The sequence below is a fragment of the Artemia sp. Qi Xiang Cuo genome, chromosome 1, assembly GCF_049724085.1.
Source record: "Artemia sp. Qi Xiang Cuo chromosome 1, ASM4972408v1, whole genome shotgun sequence".
Taxonomy (NCBI): domain Eukaryota; kingdom Metazoa; phylum Arthropoda; class Branchiopoda; order Anostraca; family Artemiidae; genus Artemia; species Artemia sp. Qi Xiang Cuo.
Window position 1 is genome coordinate 3,854,097 of NC_142794.1, and position 12,600 is coordinate 3,866,696.

Sequence of the window (12,600 nt, forward strand, 5' to 3'; positions counted from 1 at the left end):
TGCAGCGTAGCTTCACGTGCACATTTTTAAAAAAGCTGGCAAAACCTATTGTGGCCAAGTATGTTTTGAGAGCATGATTGTTTGTTTTTTTTTTTTTTTTTTTTGGCAATTGACATTTTTCTGATAACAAGTAACATTCATTGCGATCGTAGCTCTATGGTGAGGATGACTTGAAAACAAAATTTTTAACGAGAAATGTCTGAAAAGGGCATGGATGCTACAATCAGAATTGTTTGATTGACAATTGCAAAAACGGATAAGGGATTCGCGAATTGGACTGTAAGAACGATCTTATTTGAATAATAGGGGAAAAAATAGAGCTAGATAACATTCGCAAATTGGATCGTAAGAAGGTGGAGAAAAAAAAGGGGTGGTCTTATGACTTGAACTAGCTTTACTTCTTCGATGTGTACTGTATAATACACAAGTGGTGTTTGAACAGTGTTGTCAATTTAAAATAGAGTTTAACGTTATACTATACTAAAAAGAAGATACTAAGAGAGATGTAGATGGCAAGAAAAGAATTTTAATAACGGATAGCTTTACTTCTTCGATATGTACTGTATCATACACAGGTGGTGTTTGAACAGTGATGTCAATTTAAAATAGAGTTTCACGTTATACTATACTAAAAAGTTGATACTAAGAGAGATGTAGATGGCAAGAAGAGAATTTTAATAGCGGATAGCTTTACTTCTTCGATGTGTTCTGTATAATACACAAGTGGTGGGGTGATGGGAGCGGGGTGTCTTAGAGTACTTATAGTGCTGTACTGTGGGTCGAGTTTCTAGCGAAAAACCCGTGTGGATGACTTGAAATAACATTTTTAACGAGACCTGGCTGAAAAATGTTGTGGGGGACACGGGCTGATTGGCAGTAGGATGTCTTGGCGTACTGATAGGGTGATAGTGGGGGCGAGTCGCTAGTGAAAAACCCATGTGGATGACATGAAAATAAAATTTTTAACGACACAAGGCTTAAAAGCGTTTTGGGAGAGATGGGTTGACTGGCAGAAGGAAGTCCTAGCGTAGTTATAGTGTGATAGTGGGGGTCGAGTTGCTAGCGAAAAACCCCTGTGGATAACTTGAAATAAAATTTTTACCGAGAAATGGCTGAAGTGTTTTGGGGGAGATGGGTTGTTTGGCAAAAGGATGTCTTAGCATACTTATAGCGTGAGAGTGGGGGGCTAGTTGCTAGCGAAAAACCCGTCTGGATGACTTGAAATAAAAATTTTAACAAGAAATGGCTGAAAAGTGTTTTGGGGGAGATGGGCTGATTGCCAGAAGGATGTATTAGCGTACTTATAGCGTGATAGTTAGGGGCGAGTTGCTAGCGAAAAACCCGTGTGGATGAATTGAAATAAAATTTTTAACGAGAAATGGCTGAAAAGTGTTTTGAGGGAGATGGGTTGATTGGCAGAAGGATGTCTTAGCGTAATAATAGTGTGATAGTGGGGGGTCGAGTTGCTAGCGAAAAACCCGAGTGGATGACTTGAAATAAAATTTTTAACGAGAAATGGCTGAAAAGTGTTTTGGGGGGAGATGGGTTGATTGGCAGAAGGATGTCTTAGCGTACTTAAAGTGTGATAGTTGGGGGCGAGTTACTAGCGAAAAACCCGTGTGGATGACTTGAAATAGAATTTTTAACGAGAAATGGCTGAAAAGCGTTTTGGGGGAGATGGGTTGATTGGTAGAAGGATGTCTTAGCGTACTTATAGTGTGTTAGTGGGGGGGGGGGCGAGTTGCTAGCGAAAAACCCGTGTGGATGACTTAAAATAATTTTTTTTTACAAGAAATCTCTGAGACAATATTTTTGGGGGGATGGGTTGATGGCAGAAGGATGTCTTAGCGTAGTTATACTGTGATAGTGGGTGGGGGGCGAATTGCTAGCCTAAAATCTGAGCTAATAAGGGTTTTTGACCGTACACTCTTGTTTTTTGTAAGAAAATTATGGAAAATACAATTCTCTGGTTCAAATATAAAACTTAAGTCCAGTTATGGATCGAAAAATAAACTATTTCTGTAAAATCTGAGCTAATAAGAGTTTTTGACCGTAAACTCTAGTTTTTTGTAAGAAAATTATGGAAAATACAATTCTCTAGTTCAAATGTGAAACTTAAGTCTATTTTTGGATCGAAAAATAAAACTATTTCCGTAAAATATGAGCTACTAAGGGTTTTGACCGTAAACTCTAGTTTTTTGAGAGAAACTTATGAAAAATACAATTCTCTGGTTCAAATGTGAAACTTTAGTCCAGTTATGGATCGAAAAATAAACTATTTCTGTGAAATCTGAGCTAATAAGGGTTTTTTGAGCGCAAACTCTAGTTTTTTTGTGAGAAAAGTATGAAAAATACAATTTTCTGGTTCAAATGTGAAACTTAAGTCTATTTTTGGATCGAAAAATAAAACTATTTCCGTAAAATATGAGTTAATAAGGGTTTTTGACCGTAAACTCTAGTTTTTTGTAAGAAAATTATGGATAATACAATTCTCAGGTTCAAATGTGAAACTTAGGTCAATTTTGGATCGAAAAATAAAAGTATTCCCATAAAATCTAAGCTAATAAGGGTTTTTGACCGTAAACTCTAGTTTTTCGTAAGAAAATTATGGAAAATACAATTCTCTGGTTCAAATGTGAAACTTAAGTCCAGTTATGGAACTAAAAATAACCTATTTCTGTCAAATCTGAGCTAATAAGGGTTTTTTGAGCGTAAACTCTAGTTTTTTGTAAGAAAATTATGGAAAATACAATTCTCTGGTTCAAATGTGAAACTTAAGTCCAGTTATGGTTCTAAAAATAAACTATTTCTGTAAAATCTGAGCTAATAAGGGTTTTTGACCGTAAACTCTAGTTTTTTGTAAGAAAATTATGGAAAATACAATTCTCTGGTTCAAATGTGAAACTTAAGTCCAGTTATGGATCGAAAAATAAACAATTTCTATAAAATCTGAGATAATAAGGGTTTTTGGCCGTAAACTCTAGTTTCTTGTAAGAAACTTATTGAAAATACAATTCTCTGGTTCAAATTTGAAACTTAAGTCTATTTTTGGATCGAAAAATAAAACTATTTCCGTAAAATCTGAGCTAATAAGGGTTTTTGACCGTGAACTCTAGATTCTTGTAAGAAAATTATGGAAAATACAATTCTCTAGTTCAAATGTGAAACATAAGTCCAGTTTTGGATTCTCATAATGATGAGGACTGATGGTTCGAATTCAATATTTATTTCATAAAAACAAACTATTTTTTTAAACTTCGAAATTATTCAACTTTATTTATTTTATTTGTACGTATCTTAAAATGACAAAATATGCTTACGGCTCTAAAAATTGTACTCTATGGTTGCTCAGAGACACAATATGGCTTTCCCACTGGTATTCTATAACCGGTTATCGACACTACCTAGTCTATTGCATGTATTAAATCAGTATTTTTTCTACAGTAGAACGATAAACACATAAGTCTTATCTTAAAAAAAAACAGTGAAGATGGATTATTTTAATAATGTGTGTTCACATAACAAGGTTATTGTAGCATTGAATGCAGACAAGGAGAAGTATTTAAACTATGAAACAAGTACAAGTGGTAGCACTATTGGAAATGTATGCATGCATTGTCATGTCAGTAAGGAATCAAATTTCTTTGGAATACCGAAGAAATTCAACTCTTATGTTGGTGGTTATGCGAGATTGAGATCTCCAGAGATGATTGCACTCAAAGAGAATGCCAAAATAAAAATAATCGTTGATGAAAGAGGACAACTCCTTGCTACTGTTGCAGGTAACATTACCTACTAATACATCCAATCGTCAGCTTTCGGGTATTTGCATTCAACGGAAGGTCAATAAAAGAAAGGCCTACTCGTCTACTAATATCGTAAACCATATCTTGTCTACGTGCCGAAACTGTTACCTGTGTAAAAATAATGTGATAATAGACAGTGAAATTGCCAGAAAAATAAAAAGGGCATTGGCAGAAAATATCACGATGGAATATAAAGATGAATCGATGAAAAACAAAGCACCAGCAAACGTTACTGCCATTGATCAAACAGTGAATGAACCAAAAAATACCAAAGACGAAAAGCATATTGAGCCTGTTGATGAGACACAAGTAAAAATTGTCTATGACTCAAAATGGAATAGTGATTATTCTACTGATTACGAACTAAGAGAAGACAATAGCTATAATATCAAGAGAGAACATGGTGAACTATTTTATGGAACAGATTCAAAATATCCAAAGTTATTCATTGATATTAATAATGTATCATAATATATTTTTGTATTAATATTCTACATAGCATTACTTCATTAAAAATATTACATTGTTATGTGTTCATTATTTTTAGAGTGACAAAATCTAGGTATCAGAATGAATAAATTCTTTATCAACATCCATTGTTTTATAAGAAAGTGGGCGGGCCGGGAAGCGCCGCGAGTTCCTCCGCACCGGCCACTGCGGCGGGCCTCGCGGCGCTTCCCGGCCCACCCGCTTTTGGGGGCGGCCACTGCGGTGGGGGTGGAGGGGGGCATTAAATAGAGGAATTTGTGAGGAAATTGCTCTACCTTGCACACACACACAGATACATTGTTACTTACTTGCAATTTTTTCATAGTTTCTTGAATGAAATTTCTGCATTGTGTATACAAGAGGTGACTTCAAGAAAGAGTTTGTTACCTATTTACATTTTCTTCATAATTTCTTGAATGAAATTTCCGTATTGTGTATCAAATAGGTGAAAACAATAAAGAGTTTAGTACATACTTGCAATTTTTCATAATTTCTTGAATTAAATATCTGTATTGTGTCCAGGAAGCAAAATCAAGGAAGCGATTGTTACTTACTTAATTTTATGTTATTTTAAGATACGTAAAAAAAAAATTGAATAAATTCGAAGTCCAATTTATGTTTACCCCTCTTTTAATTTAGCAGACTATATCCCTTGATGTGTAACATAGCCAATATTTTATTCCTCGACTTTTGGAGGATGTTTCCCCATTTTTCAATAATCAGGCAATTTTCTCAAGCTCATAGCTTTTGATTGGCAACACTAAAGTTAATGAATCCTATATCTTTGGAATCAGCATAAGAAGCAAATTCTTTTGATGAGCCTATTGATTACAACTGAACCCCTCCTGTGCAAAAAGCCTCTATTTCTGCTCGTTTATGTTTTGATGTTGCTCCTTACTTTCAGTTCAAGAAACTTTTTTATAAAACAATGGATGTTGATAAAGAATTTATTCATTCTAATACCTAGATTTCGTCACTCTAAAAATAATGAACACATAACAATGTAATATTTTTAATGAAATAATGCTATGTAGAATATTAATACAAAAAAATATTATGATACATTATTAGTATCAATGATTAACGTTGAAAATTTTGAATCTGTTCCATAAAATAGTTCACTATGTTCTCTCTTGATATTTTAGCTATTGTCTTCTCTTAGTTCGTAATCAGTAGCATAATCATTATTCCATTTTGAGTCATACACAATTTTTACTGGTGTCCCATCAAAAGGCTCAATATGCTTTTTGTCTTTGTTATTATTTGGGTCATTGACTGTTTGACCAATGGCAGTAACGTTTGCTGGTGATTTGTTTTTCATCGATTCATCTTTATATTCCATAGTGATATTTTCTGACAATGCCCTTTTTATTTTTCTGGCAATTTCACTGTCTATTATCACATTATTTTTACACAGGTAACAGTTTCTGCACGTAGACAAGATATGGTTTACGATATTAGTAGAAGATTAGGCCTTTCTTTTATTGACCTTCCGTTGAATGCTAATACTCAAAAGCTGACGATTGGATGTATTAGTAGGTAATGTGTTACCTGCAACAGTAGCAAGGAGTTGTCCTCTATCATCAACGATTATTTTTATGTTGGCACTCTTTGAGTGCAATCATCTCTGGAGATCTCAATCTCGCATAACCACCAACATAAGAGTTGAATTTTTTCGGTATTCCAAATAAATTTAATTCCTTACTGTCATGACAATGCATGCATACATTTCCAATAATGCTAAAAATACTGATTTAATACATGCAATAGACTAGGTAGTGTTGATAACCGATTATAAAATACCAGTGGGAAAGCCACATCGTGTCTCTGACCAATCATATAGTACAATTGTTAGAGCCGTAAACATATTTTGTCATTTTAAGATACGTACAAAAAAAAGTAAAAATAAAAAAAGTTGAATCATTTCGAAGTTTAAAAAAAATAGTTTGTTTTTATGAAAAAAATATTGAATTAGAACCATCAGTCCTCATCATTATGAGATTCCAAAATTGGACTTAAGTTTCACATTTGAACAAGAGAATTGTATTTTCAATAATTTTCTTACAAGAAACTAGAGTTCACGCTCAAAAAACCCTTATTAGCTCAGATTTTACAGAAATAGTTTATTTTTCGATCCATAACTGGACTTAAGTTTCACATTTGAACCAGAGAATTGTATTTTCCATAATTTTCTTACAAAAAACTAGAGTTTACGGTCAAAAGTCCTTATTAGCTCAGATTTTAGGCTAGTAATTCGCCCCCCCCCCACTATCACACTATAACTACGCTAAGACATCCTTCTGCCATCAACCCTTCCCCCCAAAATAATTTTTCAGAGATTTCTTGTTAAAAAAAAAAATTATTTCAATTCATCCACAAGGTTTTTCTCGCTAGCAACTCACCCCCCCCTATCACGATATAACTACGCTAAGACATCCTTCTGCCATCAACCCATCCCCCCAAAAATATTTTTTCAGAGATTTGTTGTTAAAAATTTTTATTTCAAGTCATCCACACGGGTTTTTCGCTAGCAACTCGACCCCCACTATCACACTATAACTACGCTAGGACATCCTTCTGCCAATCAACCCATCTCCCTCAAAACACTTTTCAGCCATTTCTTGTTAAAAATTTTTTTATTTCAGGTCATCCACACGGGTTTTTTCGCTAGCAACTCGCCCCCCAGTATCACACTATAACTACGCTAAGACATTCTTCCGCCATCACCCCATCCCCCAAAAAATATTTTTTCAGAGATTTCTTGTTAAAAATTTCTGTTTCAATTCATCCACACGGGTTTTTTGATAACAACTCGCCCACCACTATCACACTATAAATACTCTAAGACATCCTTCTGCCATCAACCCATCCCTCCCCCCCAAAAAAAACACTTTTCATCCATTTCTCGTTAAAAATTTTATTTTCAAGTCATCCATTCGGGTTTTTCGCTAGCAACTCGCCCCACAGTACAGCACTATAAGTGCTCTAAGACACCCCACTCCCACCACCCCATCCCCCCAAAAATATTTTTTCAGAGATTTCTTGTTAAAATTTTTTATTCCAAGTCATCCACAAGGGTTTTTCGCTAGCAACTCGCCCCCCCCCACTATCACACTATAAGTACGCTAAGACATCCTTCTGCCATCAACCCATCCCCCCCCCCCAAAAAAAAATATTTTTTCAGAGATTTCTTCTTAAAAAATTTTATTTCAAGTCATCCACACGGGGTTTTTGGCTAGCAACTCGTCCCCCCCTATCACACTATAATCCATCAACCCATCCCCCCAAAAATATTTTTTCAGAGATTTCTTGTTAAAAAATTTTATTTCAAGTCATCCACACGGGTTTTTCGCTAGAAACTCGCCCCCTACTATCACACTTTAAGTACGCTAAGACTTCCTTCTGCCAATCAATCCATCTCCCCCAAAACGCTTTTCATCCATTTCTCGTAAAAAAATTTATCTTCAAGTCATCCACTCAGGTTTTTCGCTAGCAACTCGCCCCACAGTACAGCACTATAAGTAATCTAAGACACCTCACTCCCATCACCCCATCCCCCCAAAAATATTTTTTCAGAGATTTCTTGTTAAATTTTTTTTATTTCAAGTCATCCACACGGGTTTTCTCGCTAGCAACTCACCCCCCACTATCACACTATAACTACGCTAAGATTTCTTTCTGCCATCAACCCCTCCCCCCAAAAATATTTTTTCAGAGATTTGTTGTTAAAAATTTTTATTTTAAGTCATCCACACGGGTTTTTCGCTAGCAACTCGCCCCCCCACCTATCACACTATAAGTACGCTAAGACATCCTTCTGCCAATCAACCCATCTCCCCCAAAGCACTTTTCAGACATTTCTCGTTAAAAATTTTATTTTCAAGTCATCCATATGGGTTTTTCGCTAACGACTCGCCCCCAACTATCCCGCTATTACTAAGATTATACATCCTTCTGCCAATCAACCCATCTCCTTCAAAACCCTATTCAGCCTTTTGTCTTTACAAAATTTATTTTCACGTCATCCACACGGGTTTTTTGCTCGCAACTCGCCCCCCCCCCCACTTTCACACTATAACTACGCTAAGACATCCTTCTGGCAATCAACCCGTCTCCCCCAAAACAATTTTCAGCCATTTCTCGTTAAAAATTTTATTTCAAGTCATCCACATGGGTTTTTCCCTAGCAACTCGACCCCCACTATCACACTATAACTGCGCTAAGACATCCTTCTGCCAACCAACCCATCTCCCCCAAAACACTTTTCAGCCATTTCTCGTTAAAAATTTTATTTTCATGTCATCCACACGGGTTTTTCACTAGCGACTCGCCCCCCAATATCACACTATAAGTACAATAAAACATCCTTCTGCAATCAACCCATCTCCCCCAAAACAATTTTCAGCCATTTCTCGTTAAAAATTTTATTTCAAGTCATCCACACGGGTTTTTCGCTAGCAACTCGACCGCCACTATCACGCTATAACTAAGCTCGTAACTCCATCTGTCCCTCAACTTATCTCCCTCAAAACCCTTTTTAGCCATTTATCGTAAAAATTTTTATTTCAAGTCATCCACACGTTTTTTTTGCTAGCAACTCGCCCCCCACTATCACGCTATAAGTGAGCTAAAGACATCCTTCTGCCAATCAACCCATCTCCCCCAAAACACTTTTCAGCCATTTCTCGTTAAAAGTTTTATTTCAAGTCATGCCCCCCACTATCACACTATAACTATCTTAAGAGATCCTTCTGCCATCAACCCACCCCCCAAAAATATTTTTTAAGAGATTTTTTGTTAAAAAAAAATTATTTCAAGTCATTCACACGGGTTTTTCGCTATCTACTCGCCCTCCACTATCACACTATAACTACTCTAAGACATCCTTCTGCCAATCAACCCATCTCCCCCAAAACACTTTTCAGCTATTTCTTGTTAAAAATTATATTTCAAGTCATCCACACGGGTTTTTCGCTAGCAACTCGACCCCCACTATCACGCTATAACTACGCTAAGACATCTTTCTGCCAATCAACCCATCTCCCCCAAAACACTTTTCAGCCATGTTTCGTTAAAAATTTTATTTTCAAGTCATCCACACGGGTTTTTCGCTAGCGACTCGCCCCCCACTATCACACACTAAGTACGCTAAGACATCCTACTGGCAATCAACCCATCTCCCCCTAAACACTTTTCAGCCATTTCTCGTTAAAATTTTTATTTCAAGCCACCTACACGGATTTTTCGCTAGCAACTTGACCCACAGTAACGCACTATAAGTACTCTAAGACACCCCGCTCCCATCACCCCACCACTTGTGTATTATACAGAGCACATCGAAGGAGTAAAGCTATCCGTTATTGAAATTCTCTTTTTGCGATCTTCATCTCTCTTAGTATCAACTATTTAGTATAGTATAACGTTAAACTCTATTTTAAAATGACAACACTGTTCAAACACCACTTGTGTATTATACAGTAGACATCGAAGAAGTAAAGCTATCCGTTATTAAAATTCTTTTCTTGCCATCTACATCTCTCTTAGTATCAACTTTTTAGTATAGTATAACGTTAAACTCTATTTTAAATTGACAACACTGTTCAAACACCAGTTGTGTATTATACAGTACACATCGAAGAAGTACAGCTAGGTCAAGTCATAAGACCACCCCTTTTTTCACCACCTTCATACAATCCAATTCGCAAATGCTATCTAGCTCTGTTTTTTCCCTATTATTCAAATAAGATCGTTCGTACAGTCCAATTCGCGAATCTCTTATCCCTTTTTTCAAATGTCAATCAAACAATCCTGATCGTAGCACCCATGCACTTTTCAGACATTTCTCGTTAAAAATTGTATTTTCATGTCATACGCACCATAGAAACAAACAAAAACAAACAATGACTCAAAATATTTTTTATGCAGCTCAAATTGTGATCATATACTTTTTAATTTTTTTTAACTACAGCAATGGAAGTTTTTAAATTCTCAATCTCCAGCAATGATCTCTATATCTCTTTATAACCACTGCTCTATCCCCCATTTCAGTACCGACAGTAGAGGAGGGGGTACCAGCCCCATGTGGCACCCCTGCTGCCACCTACAACTTTTTTTGCATCCCAAATAAGGGCATAGCCTCCCTAGTGAGAATGATTACGTAATGGGGTCAATGACCTCTTTTTCCAAGATCGATTTATTTGATGTTTCTATGTGTAATGACTCCGGGGCGAAGGTTGCACATGCGCATTGAATTCTAACGGGAACAATGTTATTGATCTAGGACTAGAGGGGGAAGTGAATTTCCGAGAAATTGATTGCGTAATCGAAGGGGAAGTGAATTTCCGAGAACTTGATTGCGTAATCGAAGGGGAAGTGAATTTCCGAGAAATTGATTGCGTAATCGAGGGGGAAGTGAATTTCCGAGAACTTGATTGCGTAATCGAGGGGGACATTATTGATTCACGAAGGGGAGAATTAAGAAACATTAAGGCTTCTTTAATCTGTGATTTACATAATCGCTAGGGGAAATTATTGATTCACGAAGGGGAGAATTATGAAACAAACATGGCTTCATTGTTGTTTGGTTAGCTTAACCTGAGAAATTGATTTACATAATCGGCGAGGAAATTGTTGATTCACGAAGAGGGAATTAAGAAACATTAAGGCTTCTTTAATCTTTAGGTCTGAGGGATTTATTTATTATTGCTGTTTTTGGACAAGTGCATGCTAGGGGTGAATGTCAAGGTGTCCTGGAACAGGAAACAGTTAGATCACGTGTTTCCTTCTCAGCCAATCAACGAGTCGGATACATCTCCCTTCTCAGTCAATCAGAGGGCTTGTTTACATATGAGCAGCGGTGTGAATATAAGGAAGGGATTTTTGCTAGAGTTTTATGATTCTGTTAATAGAATTCAAAGGTGTTAGAAGAAGAGTTTGACTTTACTCTGTTGTATATATATTTGTGTTGATGTAGATGAGTTTACTGTCTAAAATCTTGGAAGTTGGTAGTGGAGTTTATGATAATGGTAAAATAGCACCAAGCAAATCGGTGGAAATCACGAAAGGATCACGGCTTTGTCTGGACTGGGATGCGGTATATGTAAGATATGTGATATCCTTGAGCAAATTTAAAATGGAGGATCAATTATGTTTCGCCGCTAAAGTTGATATAGCAAACGTGAATAGACTTCAATGTGCTTTAAGTGCATTGGTGAAACATATTGAAGACAATAAACAGTATCGCTAATTGTACATGCACTGTATTATTGATGTTGTTGTTGTTGTTGTAATTATTCAATAAAATTGTTTCGAAATCGAAAATGTTCTCTTTCTTTTCTGGTTAGGCTAATGAATCAGGGTCAGTCTAGAGTCAGCAGTTGGAGTGAAAGGACTGAAAAATGAATAAATTTGAGAAAGAGAGAATTAGATCAAATCTAGTGTTTATGGAAAAACATTTGATTTTGGATGATGATTTTCTCGAGTTATCTCTTAAACGCAGGATATTCTCTTGTCGGGGAACACTTGACAATATAATGAGGAGTGATTCTCCCCCATTGGACTATTGTATGAAACTTTTAAAATGTGATTCAAATGCTTATAGTCAATTTATTGATATATTAATTGGAACAAGGCAGAATCATATTGTGGATATACTTTTGAAAATATTGCCATTAGATTCAATGTAGATGGCTCCCCCCATCATTCGAAAGAGGTAACGTCACAGAGCTACTCCTCTCTCCCCCATTTCCCTCTCGTTGAATTTATCGAGCGAGGACGATCAGTTTCGTTTTAGCTGTGAGTGAGTTGACATTGGAAATCGAGAAATGTTCTATATATGTCCATTGTGCATGTACACTCTTGGCAGTTGGACTCAATGTGAGAATTGTGCAGTTATAGATGACTATAGTGAAAAGTGCAAATTATGTAATCCATGTAAATTACATAGAGGCTATGCGGTACAAATTAAAGGATGTAAGTCATGTCTTGAGGAGGTGTGTGATTCTCACCCTAGAGGGCACCTGTGCTCCAATTGTCACAATGATAAATGTGATCAGTGGGAGAATACTTACCCCGCTATGATTGGAAAGAATCCTAAACGTGATTTTAGTTTATTTCTACGAGATTGGTATCGTCGTGGATTTAAAATATTCGGGGAAGAAGAATCTGGTCTACGATTCAACTGTTGGGGTAACAAGACAATCTGGTTTCTACGTCATCGCTGTGACGACACTGTCTACTATGACTATAAACCATGTGATTTTTATTTGGCAGTTACCGAATGTGATTCACCATTTGAAAACACTGT